The 12020-nt window shown below is 41.7% G+C and overlaps 1 protein-coding gene and 1 long non-coding RNA gene across 32 annotated transcripts in view; one reads left to right on the top strand and one right to left on the bottom strand.

Annotated features, from left to right (window-relative positions):
* The window catches only part of PTPRD (protein tyrosine phosphatase receptor type D), a 1143290-nt gene that overhangs the window by 463428 nt on the left and 667842 nt on the right, over window positions 1-12020 (top strand). The gene's annotated exons all lie outside the window — the stretch shown is intronic.
* LOC310752380 lies at window positions 2162-2496 on the bottom strand. Its single transcript, XR_014542926.1, has 2 exons — window positions 2446-2496; window positions 2162-2367 (listed from the first exon to the last, which is right to left on the bottom strand). It is a non-coding gene; the product is annotated as an uncharacterized lncRNA (long non-coding RNA).

Here is a 12020-nt window from a genome sequence, read left to right as displayed (position 1 = left end):
CTGAAGCTTTTCTAGCATGTCTCTCAGGTTCCTGTCCGTTTTCTCTTATCCACCATTCTCTTGCTCCTATTATCCATTCTCTTAACATTCACTCTGACATTTGTATTGACAAGCTTCATATCTTTTCTTCTATTTCAGATTTATCATCATCTTTCCTTTCTAATATCTCTTTTTGTCTTGCTGCTATTTCTGACTGCATACCTTCTCATTATCTAAGGAAGTTTTTTTCATATCGAAAAACTTCCTCCTTTCTTTTCTGTCTCTTTAGGTCATTGTATTCCTCCTCTTCTAAAATTTGGAACATCGGAAGTCCTCTTTGACCTCCTCTCTTCCTTTTTCTCCCTTTGTTCAGGCTACTGCAAAAACTTGTTGTTCCCAACTTTTAAATATTGCTAACATTCAGTATTTTTGTACTGCTTTGAAAACACCGATTCTTTCTCTTACCCTTTCACAGTGTGACTGCTGTAATTCTCTCCTTCCTGGGCTACCTCTTTGTCAACTTCAATTCTCTTCCTCCCTTGCCTTGTTTTAACTCTGCTGCTCATTTAATTTTGCCTACAAAAGGTTACACTCACTTCATTGGTTTCCATTTCCTTATCAGACTCAGTTCAAGCTACTTTTTTTCCAGTTTCAACCCACTCTTTGGCCTCTCTGACTTTTCTTATTGCCTCTCAGGAAACTATATTTTAAATGCTGCTTTTGAATTATCTAGTCTGCGGCCCTGTCTCCAGCAGTTCTCTCCCACAGAAATGGCTTTGGTAAGGCGATGGATTCTTTTGCTGACTCCCTCCCTTCTTTTCTTGTTAAGAACCAAGGAGGGGGAAAATAACAAGCTGAGATTAATAAAAAAGCAGAGGGGTGGGTGGCAGGGGCTACTCTGGCCACCTGACCCTGACCCAATCGGAACTAGGCATATTTCCTGTGGGTATTCATCTTTCAGAATATGGAGAGAAGTTCCCTTGCAGAACACTTTGTAGAAGGAGCAAGATAGCCAGCCTTATAGCAGTAGGAATGTTTTAAATTTATTTATCTCCCTGTTAAAGTGCAACTTATTTATTTGTGTGCATGAGAGGTGGGGGAGAGAATCTGAGTGGCTGTGTGGGTTCCTTCTGCAGAATCTTCACTCCTCTCTGCTTACTCAAAAATCATAGTTAAAGCTGTTTCCATGCTGCCCCCTTTCAAAGTGCATGCATTTTGTCTGACTCATAATAAATACTTGCAGTGTCTGTATGTTAAAGTGCATATTCTTGGGAAATGGTTCATGGTTTAAACTGCATATTCATTGTGCTTTGACCTTAATTTACAGCTTTAACGGTTTTGTTTTGCACAGGAGATTTGCAGAGAACTGCTTTGGTTCTACCCATGTGGCCATGCTGGTCCTGCCTCCATGACCTTCTTGGCCACAGGCTGCTCCTCTAGGTCCAGGGGCTAACACTGAGTATTGGGCTTGCTGATTGGAAGGTCGGCGGTTCGAATCCCATTGCTCTGTCCCAGCTCCTGCCAACCTAGCAGTTCGAAAGCACGCCAGTGCAAGGATATAAATAGGTACCGCTGTGGTGGGAAAGTAAACAGCGTTTCTGTGCACGCTGGCTTTTGTCACGGTGTCCAGTTGCACCAGAAGGGGTTTAGTCATGCTGGCCACATTACTCAGAAAGCTGTCTGAGGACAAATGCCAGCTCCCTCGGCCTGAAAGTGAGATGAGAACTGCACCCCATAGTTGCCTTTGACTGGACTTAACGGTCCAGGGGTACTTTACCTTTACCTTATACTGGGAAGAGCAATCTTATGTCCTGATCCATTCTAGAAGGGTTGGAATAAGGTGGAAGTGTCCCTCCACTGGATTCTACTGGTGTGTGTGTGTGTGTGTGTTAATGGCACACAGATGCCTATTGCACCTGCCATATGCACCACCCACCACCCTGGGATATATTTGTATGATGAATAGTGTACAAGCACCTTTAACAACTCTTTCCCCCACTCAGTTTCTAGTTGGCTAAAAACTCAAATTACTTCTAGTCCATGCCTCGATATATCAGTGCAAGTGTGGCGTTCATTCGGAGCCCCCAGTCATCTCATGGACTATTGACCTGTATACCACTAATCCGCTGCCACCAACCAGGTCCTCCCCGGTAAATCACTTGGTCTCAGTCAGGTTCTTAAGTTAACAATGAAGATTATAGTTTATTGCAAACACAAATAAACTTTAAATGCATTCGAAACGCTGTTACCCTTTACCCTCTTAGTCTTATTTTATTCTGTCTCTAACTCTTCTACCTCCCCTCACACAAGAACCAACTGCACTAACTATCTCTCTATTTCCATCTGTCTGTCAACTGCTTTCCCAACTGCCTTTTCCCAACCAACCAACTAGCTAACTAAACAAACCTTGGCCTAAGCCCTTTTATAAACAGGTAGGCTCCGCCTCTACCTTTTCCATTGGTCTACCGATTAACTCTTTCTCTCCCCCTGTACAGACATTTTCAAAAGAATGGGCAAACGCCACAACAAGTGTTTTAACAATATTTAAAAATGTACATCTACTGAGCCTAATCTTAGCCGTGGTGTTGTAGTGGTTAGAGTGTTGGACTAGGACCTGAGAGACCAGGCTTCAGTTCCCCATGCAGCCATGAATCTCACTCAGTGACCAAGGGCCAGCCAGTCACTCTCAACCAAACCAACATTACAGGGTTGTTGTGAGGATAACATGGGGGGGGGGAGGAGGACTTGAGCACCATAGAGGAAAGGTGGGATATAACTGTAAATATATAATGTAATGTAATATATATTCTGTTTTCTAGTTCCTTTTGTGTCCTTTCCTTTGCTCTAATGGCTTTGTATTTTAGATTGGAAGGCTACAATGCTAAACATACTTACTAGGCCGGAGTTGGCCAAGCTGACCGGTAGAATCCGGAATCAAGGCGACCAAAGATTGCAAAGAGTCTGGAGTAAATTTTATTTGGTATATGAGCAATTATTGTAAAAACGTGAAGACACTGGCAGGACTGGAATAAATCTTGCAATGATAAGCTGGAAATCCTTTCCTGACCAGAGAGAAAGAGATGATTTTAAGACTATAAAGGTCAGAAATTGACTATCTAAAGTATGAGAATAAATATTTGAAAATAAAAAACCGGTTGAAGAGATGGAAGGAAGCCACGAGCTCGGCAGAGCAAAGAGTGTACTGTTTGTTAATGTAATGTTTGAAATATTGTGTTAAAAAAAGAAAACATATATATATGAGAGAGAGACTAGGTATTGGGGGGGAGGGAATACTTACTAGAGATGAGCCACATTGGGCAAAGTGGGATTACTCCTGAATGAACATGCATATGGTTATATTTCATGACTGAATAAACAGCATGTGTGCATGCACACGCGCGCGCACACACACACAAACACTACCTTAATGTTAAAGACCTTTAGAAAATAAGCAAATAAAAAGTAATTTTCTAAATTATTTCTATTTTGTTGCTAATTAAATAGAAAGAGAAACTCACATATCCATTGTGAAATGCACCAAGCTAACCCTCACTGAGATAATTCCGATGGCGAATACCTGCTAGTTTATTGAATGCTTTGGCTTTGTAATATCAAAAATGTCTGAGACTTAAGTTATATGGTTTTTCAAAACCCGTTTAACAGAGAGTGCATGAAATGCCACTTTGGAAATTTCATGACAAGCTATTATTTCTCCTGTAGTATCTGCAGGGAGGAAGAATTGTTGATTATTTTTAAAGCAGTTTATTATACATATGGGAGAAAGGTTGGGCTGTTCTTTCGGGCGGGGGGGAATTGCTGTACAAAAGGGGACTAGGCAACTTTTTCAAAAATTAGCTTTTTGAAATCTGACCAAACCTTCCAGATGTTACAGCATTTCCAGCAGAGTTTCTCTGTGATCCATGTCAGAGATGCAGCTGTCAACAGTAACGTACACCTGCTGCTAGTTTCCTGTCAGCAAACAATTCTTCAATTGTTTTATGAAGTGTTGAAAACTCTCAAGATGATGCCCTGGCCTCTTAATGAAACCTGTGCCATGTTTTGAATTCATGATGAATCAAACGTTTAGTTTAGCTTCATTAAATTCCCACCCGGACTTTTTTTTTTTTAAAAAAATGCTTTTTAGTCAAGTTAATTATACAAAATCTTAAAACAAAAATACAATAGATAATAAGTACCCATAAGCACTGATAAGCAAAACACATTGGCTATAAATAAAATGCAATTAAGCAGCTAATAAAGCAGTAGCAGTAAGATATATTTCCTAAATGTTTCTAGAAACAGTTTTTCTCCACTTCTTAGAAACCCAAAGTCTGGGGTTCATGTAGGTCACACTTGGTCTGGGAATGACTTTCATAAGGCCTCAGGAGAAAAAAATGCCTCGTGACATGTCTTTTTATTCCTCAGATAAAGGGGTTTCAATGAGATTTATATAGTGAATGTAAAACATGAACTTTGATTTCACCAAAAAGAGTTGAAAACTCGGGCAAGATTTATTTCTGGCAAATGAAGACAGAGAAAATATTGATTTCCATTTATACGATGTACTTAAGGAAGTACTACTCTTGGATTATTATTACTTTTTAAATTGTTATGCCCTAGACTTAATGGCGACATGATAGTGGCATGTACCATTCTCAAAAAGATGTGTGCATCTTGCAGTGTGCTTATACTGCTTCTGTCCAATTCTCATTGCTGGTCAAGAGGTTTGCAGTCCTTCAAAACCCTGTTTTGTTAGAGATGATGAGACAAAATAAACAAATGGTTCATACTACCTTCACCTCTCAGAATACTTGCCTGCCTCTGTTTGGAATACATGGGTTTTACATATTCTGTTAATAGTCATGAAATCACAGGGCATAGCCTCGTGTGCCTGTTTAAAGTAAGAATTACATAAGGCAGGTGTGGAGAACCTTTCAGATGTTGCTCCCATCAGTCGCAGCTGGCATGGCCAATGTCTGAGGAAGACGCGAGCTTTAGTCCAGGAACACCTGGAGGACCAGAGGTTTCCCACACCGTTGTGGGAAACATAAAGTGAAACTTGTAATTACATACTGAAGGTTAAGGGTGTAAAAGGTAAAGGTAAAGGGACCCCTGACCATTAGGTCCAGTCATGACCGACTCTGGGGTCCTGCACTCATCTCGCTTTACTGGCCGAGGGAGCCAGCGTACAGCTTCCAGGTCATGTGGCCAGCATGACTAAGCCACTTCTGGCGAACCAGAGCAGCGTACGGAAACGTCGTTTACCTTCCCGCCGGAGTGGTACCTATTTATCTACTTGCACTTTGACGTGCTTTTCAACTGCTAGGTTAAGGGTGTAGAAGGTTCCAAAGATCTTGAACCAGGGTCTCTGGCAGGATGTCCCAGGAGCCTCACTCCATCTGCAACCAGGTCAGCTCTGAGACAGAAAGACACCAGCTTGATAGCTTCTGTCATGCACATCCCTCATAAAAAACCCTAAAGAGATTACTGTTATTATTCAGGTGACCTGAGCAACCAATAGAAACCTGGTGGCTCCATATAATTGCTGCTGTTTCTCAATGTGAGGAATGTAGCACTCCACAGCTTTCCAGAATTTGGTCGTCTGCCTGTCTCTGGTCCCTCTGATTGAAAAATGTGCACACTAGAATCCAGCTAATGACCTTTGTTGGACTATGTGACTTGCCTCTAACCCTCCAGATTCTTGGTTGCTGCTTTTGGACCATATTCTTATCCTGTTGTCTTCCTTGCCCTGGTAGGGCAGAAACATGCATGAGGACACAGCCCATTGTGAAAATGCTTACACATGTAAGCATTTGGTTTAAGCCTCATTGCGTTTTTAAATGCACATGCAACACATACTGCTGTAATTGCATGTAGCGTTGGCAGGCCAGTACTTAGGGGTGCTAGTTTGCATTGTCAATGCAAAAGCAAACGTGGCATCCTATATTGCACATGCTTTTAAACAGGATGTGGAACGCTTCATTCATGGCCTATATCCTTTTTGTTTTACCCCTTGCTCAGAACAGGTCACAGTATCCATAAGGACCATGGAGATTTTATTGCGGAGATGGCGTAGCTGGATTGGCCTCAGAAAATATAAAAAGGAAGTCTGAGAATGAAAGTTGGGAGCTGGAAATTTAGGTCTCTCAAACTGCCTTCAGTAACTAAAACCATTCTTTCTTTACATTCAATAAATCAGTCCCCACTATTGCTCTGTCTTGTCTGTTCTCTCTATAAAGACACTAGTCCCATTTTATGTGCACAGGATTCTGAGAAGGAACTGAACTAGCTATAGCACATTTTATATGGGATCGCTAGTTTATAAGACTTGAACTTCGTTCTCCCAAATAAATAATTGGGTCTGTATCTGCAGTGATACCTTGCTAGAGGCACTACAGCTTTGAACGCCGTTTGTCAATTCCATAAGGTCATGCTATCAACTGCCGAGTGCCTATTTTCATGGGAAAGCAAAGGAACATCCGTATTGCTTGAATGTGTAAAATGAGAGGGGAAAAGAAATAAATTGATCTTAATCCAACTGCTAACTCTGTCGGTCTATCCATTTGGGCTATTTGTTTAAAGAATTCAGAGTGCAATAGTTAAATACCTTAATTCCCTATACTGCTAAGATAGTCTAGCCTGGTAGTCATAGGTAACAAATAGCTGTAATTGTTTGCAGCTGATTGCATAGAATTCCATACAGGTGAGCATGTGGACTGGTAGAGGAGAGAAGTATCCTATCTTGTAGGTGATCTCTGCCACCATCCCTCCACCACAGAAACCAAGTGGGCTGTCAGAGGAAGGAAGCCCTCTGTGCCCAGTTATGTGAGATTGAGCTTTCTGTCCTTCAACTGCTCCTCTGAGCAAGTGAGCAAAGAGTTTTTTACTTTTTATTTTTCTAGCTGTTGACCTTTGTGGACTTTTTCTTTAGAAGGCTGTGATAGCTTAATTTTTTTATTTTTTTGCTGAGGCTGCTTCATTGCACAACAGTTAAAAGATTTACATATATTAAAATAGTCCACCTTTGTGTGTGTGTGTGTTTTTCTCTACTATAATTTCAAACTTTTGGTAAGATACTTAGTAGCTAGGTGATCCTAGTTTGTAATCATCTAGTCCAGGGTTTCCCCAACTTTGGTCTCCAGCTGTTTTTGGACTACAACTCCCATCATTCCTAGCTAGTAGGGCCAGTGGTCAGGCATGATGGGAATTGTAGTCCAAAACCAGCAGGAGACCCAAGTTTGGGAAACACTGATCTAGATGGGATACTTTGCTTTAGCCTTCCAAAATAACAGGAATCTTTGTATGACGCTGAAAGTAAGAGCTGTTAGAAAATTCCTGATTAGGACAGAGCTTGGTTTTACCAGCAAGAAAGTTCAAGAAAATAGTACAAAGGTAAACAGTTCTATGGAAAGATGAGACCCTTAGAATAATTATTGATAATGCATCCTCATAGCATGTGCTAAGCTATGTAGAGAAAGCTAATGCAGTTTACCACATTCTACTTTGGGGATAATCTTTCACTGAGACAGGAGAGTGTTATCGTGAGATGAGTTTTAATGGGTAGGAGAGGATATTTTAATTGTAGTTTACTCCTCCGGGCTCCCACATGTGTGGGCTGAATGGAGTTTCAAAATCTCATCATTGGCAGCAAAGTTAATAAAAGCATAGGAATTGCACTGTAAAGCCTTGTTTTGAGCAAACCCAGCTACGAAGTAAGCTGGCTCCCCTTTCTTACCCCACTTAATAAGGATCGGGCAATGATCTGGGAAGTAAGTTTTTTTTAAAAAAACACAATTTACTTACTTATAATCTTGCATTGGTTCACATCAATAGCAGCAGTAAAAACCATGCAGGCAAAATACTTATATTTACAGTATAGCCAGCTTTAGGAGCAAGCAGAGGCACGTCTGCATCCATCGCTGGTCAAAGGAAGAGAGGAAGGAATGGGAAGTACTATATGTTCCTTCCTCTCCAGCAGAGGAGGGGAAATGACATCACACAGAACCCTCTCTACCAATTGTATTTCTGTGGTCCAAGTACCTGCTTATCAGCAACACAACTCTGTAGACTTAGCCCCATTCTCATGCTCACTAGCCAGAATATGCACTACTTAGGTTTGACTGCTAATCTCCCACAATTAATTCTCATACTTTCATTTATAAGCCTATAAAGCCCCACCGAGCATTTACCAGTTGCCCTTGGGCCACATGCCTGTTGTGTGCACGCACACACACAATACAGACCACACACTTCAAACTTTCAGGCAGGCATGGAAGCCCATACACGCACCTTCAAACAGTCCCTGTCCTTTGCCAATCAACAGAGAAGTGTTTCTTTAACTTTCGCCATGCCTACTTGCCAGCAAAGGTCCTTATAGTTAAAGCTATGGTTTTCCCAGTAGTGATGTATGGAAGTGAGAGCTGGACCATAAAGAAAGCTGATCGCCGAAGAATTGATGCTTTTGAATTATGGTGCTGGAGGAGACTCTTGAGAGTCCCATGGACTGCAAGAAGATCAAACCTCTCCATTCTTAAGGAAATCAGCCCTGAGTGCTCACTGAAAGGACAGATCATGAAGCTGAGGTTCCAATACTTTGGCCACCTCATGAGAAGAGAAGACTCCCTGGAAAAGACCCTGATGTTGGGAAAGATGGAGGGCACAAGGAGAAGGGGACGACAAAGGACGAGATGGTTGGACAGTGTTCTTGAAGCTACCAGCATGAGTTTGACCAAACTGTGGGAGGCAGTGGAAGACAGGAGTGCCTGGTGTGCTCTGGTCCATGGGGTCACGAAGAGTCGGACACGACTAAACAACAACAACAACTTGTAAGCATTGGCTATGCCCACTTTGACAAGCCATTCCTCCCAAGGGTTGGCAATAAAACATTTATGTTTAAAAGGCTTCTATCCAATGCAGTGAAAGCATAATTCCACTCACACTACTGGACATGTTTCATCTTCTCCCACTACATGCCTCCCAAATCTTCTTCAGAAGCCACCCCCTCTCTGGAGCTTATGTTGAGGGTTTATGGGGGGCAGGAGACGGAGGTCTGTTGCAAGCACGTTTTGGATACAGCCCCAATGTTTGCATTGGCATTGTCTCTGCTCTTTTAGTGCGTCTAAGAAAAGTTGAGGGTTAGTCTGTCTGCCTTTGCCCATTTCTTGGAGGGTTTGAATTTTAGGGATATGTTCTTTTTACTAATCTGCGATGAGCATCACAATTAGTTTTTGTTAAGTAGTGAAACTGGTGTTTTGGTGCCAGGTGCCATGAAGTTTGCCGCCTTTACATAATCAGTCTTGGTATAGATGTCTTAAGCAGTCATGATTGCACAATCAAGGCTACTGTAGTCAAGGTATTACACTGCCTGTTGATGGGGTGCCATTTATTATGACACCTGCACAGTTGTTCAAGCATCTTCCTAAAAATTCCTACTTGTTCAATTTCAATAACATATGCAAAAAAGACATTCAACAAGGAGCGGTAATTTCCAGCGGATAGGAAGGCTACATAGTAATCAATTATTTAAATTTACCTAAGTTGCCTGATAGATTTTTGGACAATCAGTGGTATTGATATGGATTAGAATGTCTGGTTCCTGTGTTCAGAAATAATAATAATAATACTACACCTAAAAGAGGCAATTAAATATTATATTACAGTGGTACCTTGGTTTAAGAACAGCTTAGTTTATGAACAACTTGGATTAAGAATGCTGCAAACCCGGAAGGAGGTGTTTTGGTTTGTGAACTTTGCCTTGGAAGCAGAACATGTTCCGCTTCCTGTTGAGCGTGTTCCATTTGTAAATTGAGTCCCCTCGCTGCTATGGGAAAGCACACCTTGGTTTATTGTATTTTAATATTCTGTTGGAAGCCGCCCAGAATGGCTGGGGTATAAATAATAAATTATGATGATGATGATGAATGCTTTGGTTTAAGAATGGACAGATTAAGTTCGTAAACCAAGGTACCACTGTATTAACAAAAGAGCTACTGTAGGAAAAGAATACAAATATCAGGTTTTGCCTGGTAGATTATGGAGAAGCCACTTGAAATGTATATGAGTGTTTTAGCTGTTCGACAGTGGAATTTGCTGCCAAGGAGTGTGGTGGAGTCTCCTTCTTTGGAGGTCTTTAAGCAGAGGCTTGACAACCATATGTCAGGAGTGCTCTGATGGTGTTTCCTGCTTGGCAGGGGGTTGGACTCGATGGCCCTTATGGTCTCTTCCAACTCTATGATTCTATGATTCTAGCACTGTTGAAACACTGTTTTTCCAGAATTAGCTGGAAGTGGAATTAAAATGGAAGTTCCACACAAGCAGTTTGGAATCAATGGGTGCTGGCTCACTGATGGCACGGTCTCTCCCAGTATTGCCAGCTTGTGCATTGTGGTCTACTAAGGAGGTTCCACCTGGAACCGTGATGCATTCTGCAAAGCTACATGGCAGGGCCTTCTCATCTGTAGCACCCGAGCTATGGAAACTACCGTACTTTCTCTTTGACAACTTTCTGACATCAGTTGAAAACACGGGGGGGGGGGTGGAATCTGCTAAAATAGTATACAATAAGATAAAAATAAAATGCAAAAGAATGCAGAGTCAGTAGAATAAAAGCTATAAAACCATTTCTGCAGTTAATATTCCATAAAATGACTTCATCACACTAGGTGCTAGAGCATGGCATACACCCATTGATTTCTTAGCCCTTCTCCTTGCTATAACACACAGTATGCATAACCACACGCATATACAAAGTTGAAATCCGGGTGCCGTTTGTCAGTCTGGAAGATATGCCCATCATCTCTTTATCCTCTCAGTGGCTTCCTGCTTTGACTTCTACCGATAGGGACTACAGCGCAAACCAAACTTTCCCTTGCTACTGAAAAGTTTTAATTGAAAATCAGGAGTGCCAGGCAGAATGTAGGTTCAGGAGATTAGCAGTTAAATGAGAAGGGGCTTTTCGTTTAAGTTCCAGTGTTGATATGTCACTGCACTGTGTCACTTTGAAAAGCGATAGTGCTTTGTTATCAGTGCTGAGCTCAGGCTGCCTCCTGATGTAGAGTTAGACTAAAATAGAATGCCAGAGTGATGGAAGAACTGCTTATATTTAACATCCTTACAGCTGCTGGACGTGGAGGGAGGTGCTGACACACTGCTCTGTGCAGACAAACAGGTTGATCATCTTCCAAGGTCTGTTTTCCTGACATTTAACAAAGAAAAGCTGATAGCCAAAGAAAGGTTCATTCCAGTTCAGATCAAGAAAGAGTACTGAGAGCATTTCTTATTAATAAATGATTCCCAGTGTGTTGGCTTTTAATCCCTCTTTGTCAAGGAAAATGTTCTGCACGATTAAAATCCTTTATATCATTGATTTTTGCTAGGAATCCTCCGTGTACCAGAACTGCAGTGCTGGAACCTACATTCTGAATGTTGAGTAATGTGTGTTTTTACACAAACTAGAGGGATTGCATTGAAGTCTATCGGGGTTGGGTGAGGCACGGCTGTGCCTTTGCTGATAAGGAAACCAGTAATAGGGGAATGTTTTTTGGTCGTTTTAACCAAAGTACTGATAGCTTCCCACCCCATTGTAGGATTCTTGGATAACAACCATGTGATCTCTGCCAGCCCACCAGTTGCTAAAGGGGAAAATGCAGATTCAACTGTAATGGCATTTGGGTAGAGAATTTTAAGAAATCAAATCTGGCAAGTTGACCTATTCAGTGGATTGCCCATGCAGTGCTTGGTCCCATCAGAGTTCACATCCCTAGTCCTTCATGATGTTTTCTCATGATGCGCTTGTCAACTGAGACCCTTCTATAAGTCCCTGTGGACAAAAGTCTCTTCGGGGACGTGGGTTCAAATCCCACCCCTGCCACCACTTTTGTGGTGATCACAAAGGGTCCCCGGACGTTTGATGGTCTATTGATCCCTGTGCCACCACTGTGATTGCTTCCCTGCTGCCACCAACCCGTTTCTCTCAGGTACACACAGAGTCCAGACAGTTGTTAACATTAACCAAATAAACACGTTTATTTTATAAAAGAAAT

This window comes from Podarcis filfolensis (genome assembly GCF_964270895.1).
Source record: "Podarcis filfolensis genome assembly, chromosome: 17".
NCBI lineage: Eukaryota > Metazoa > Chordata > Lepidosauria > Squamata > Lacertidae > Podarcis > Podarcis filfolensis.
This window is presented reverse-complemented; position numbering and strand designations above follow the sequence as displayed.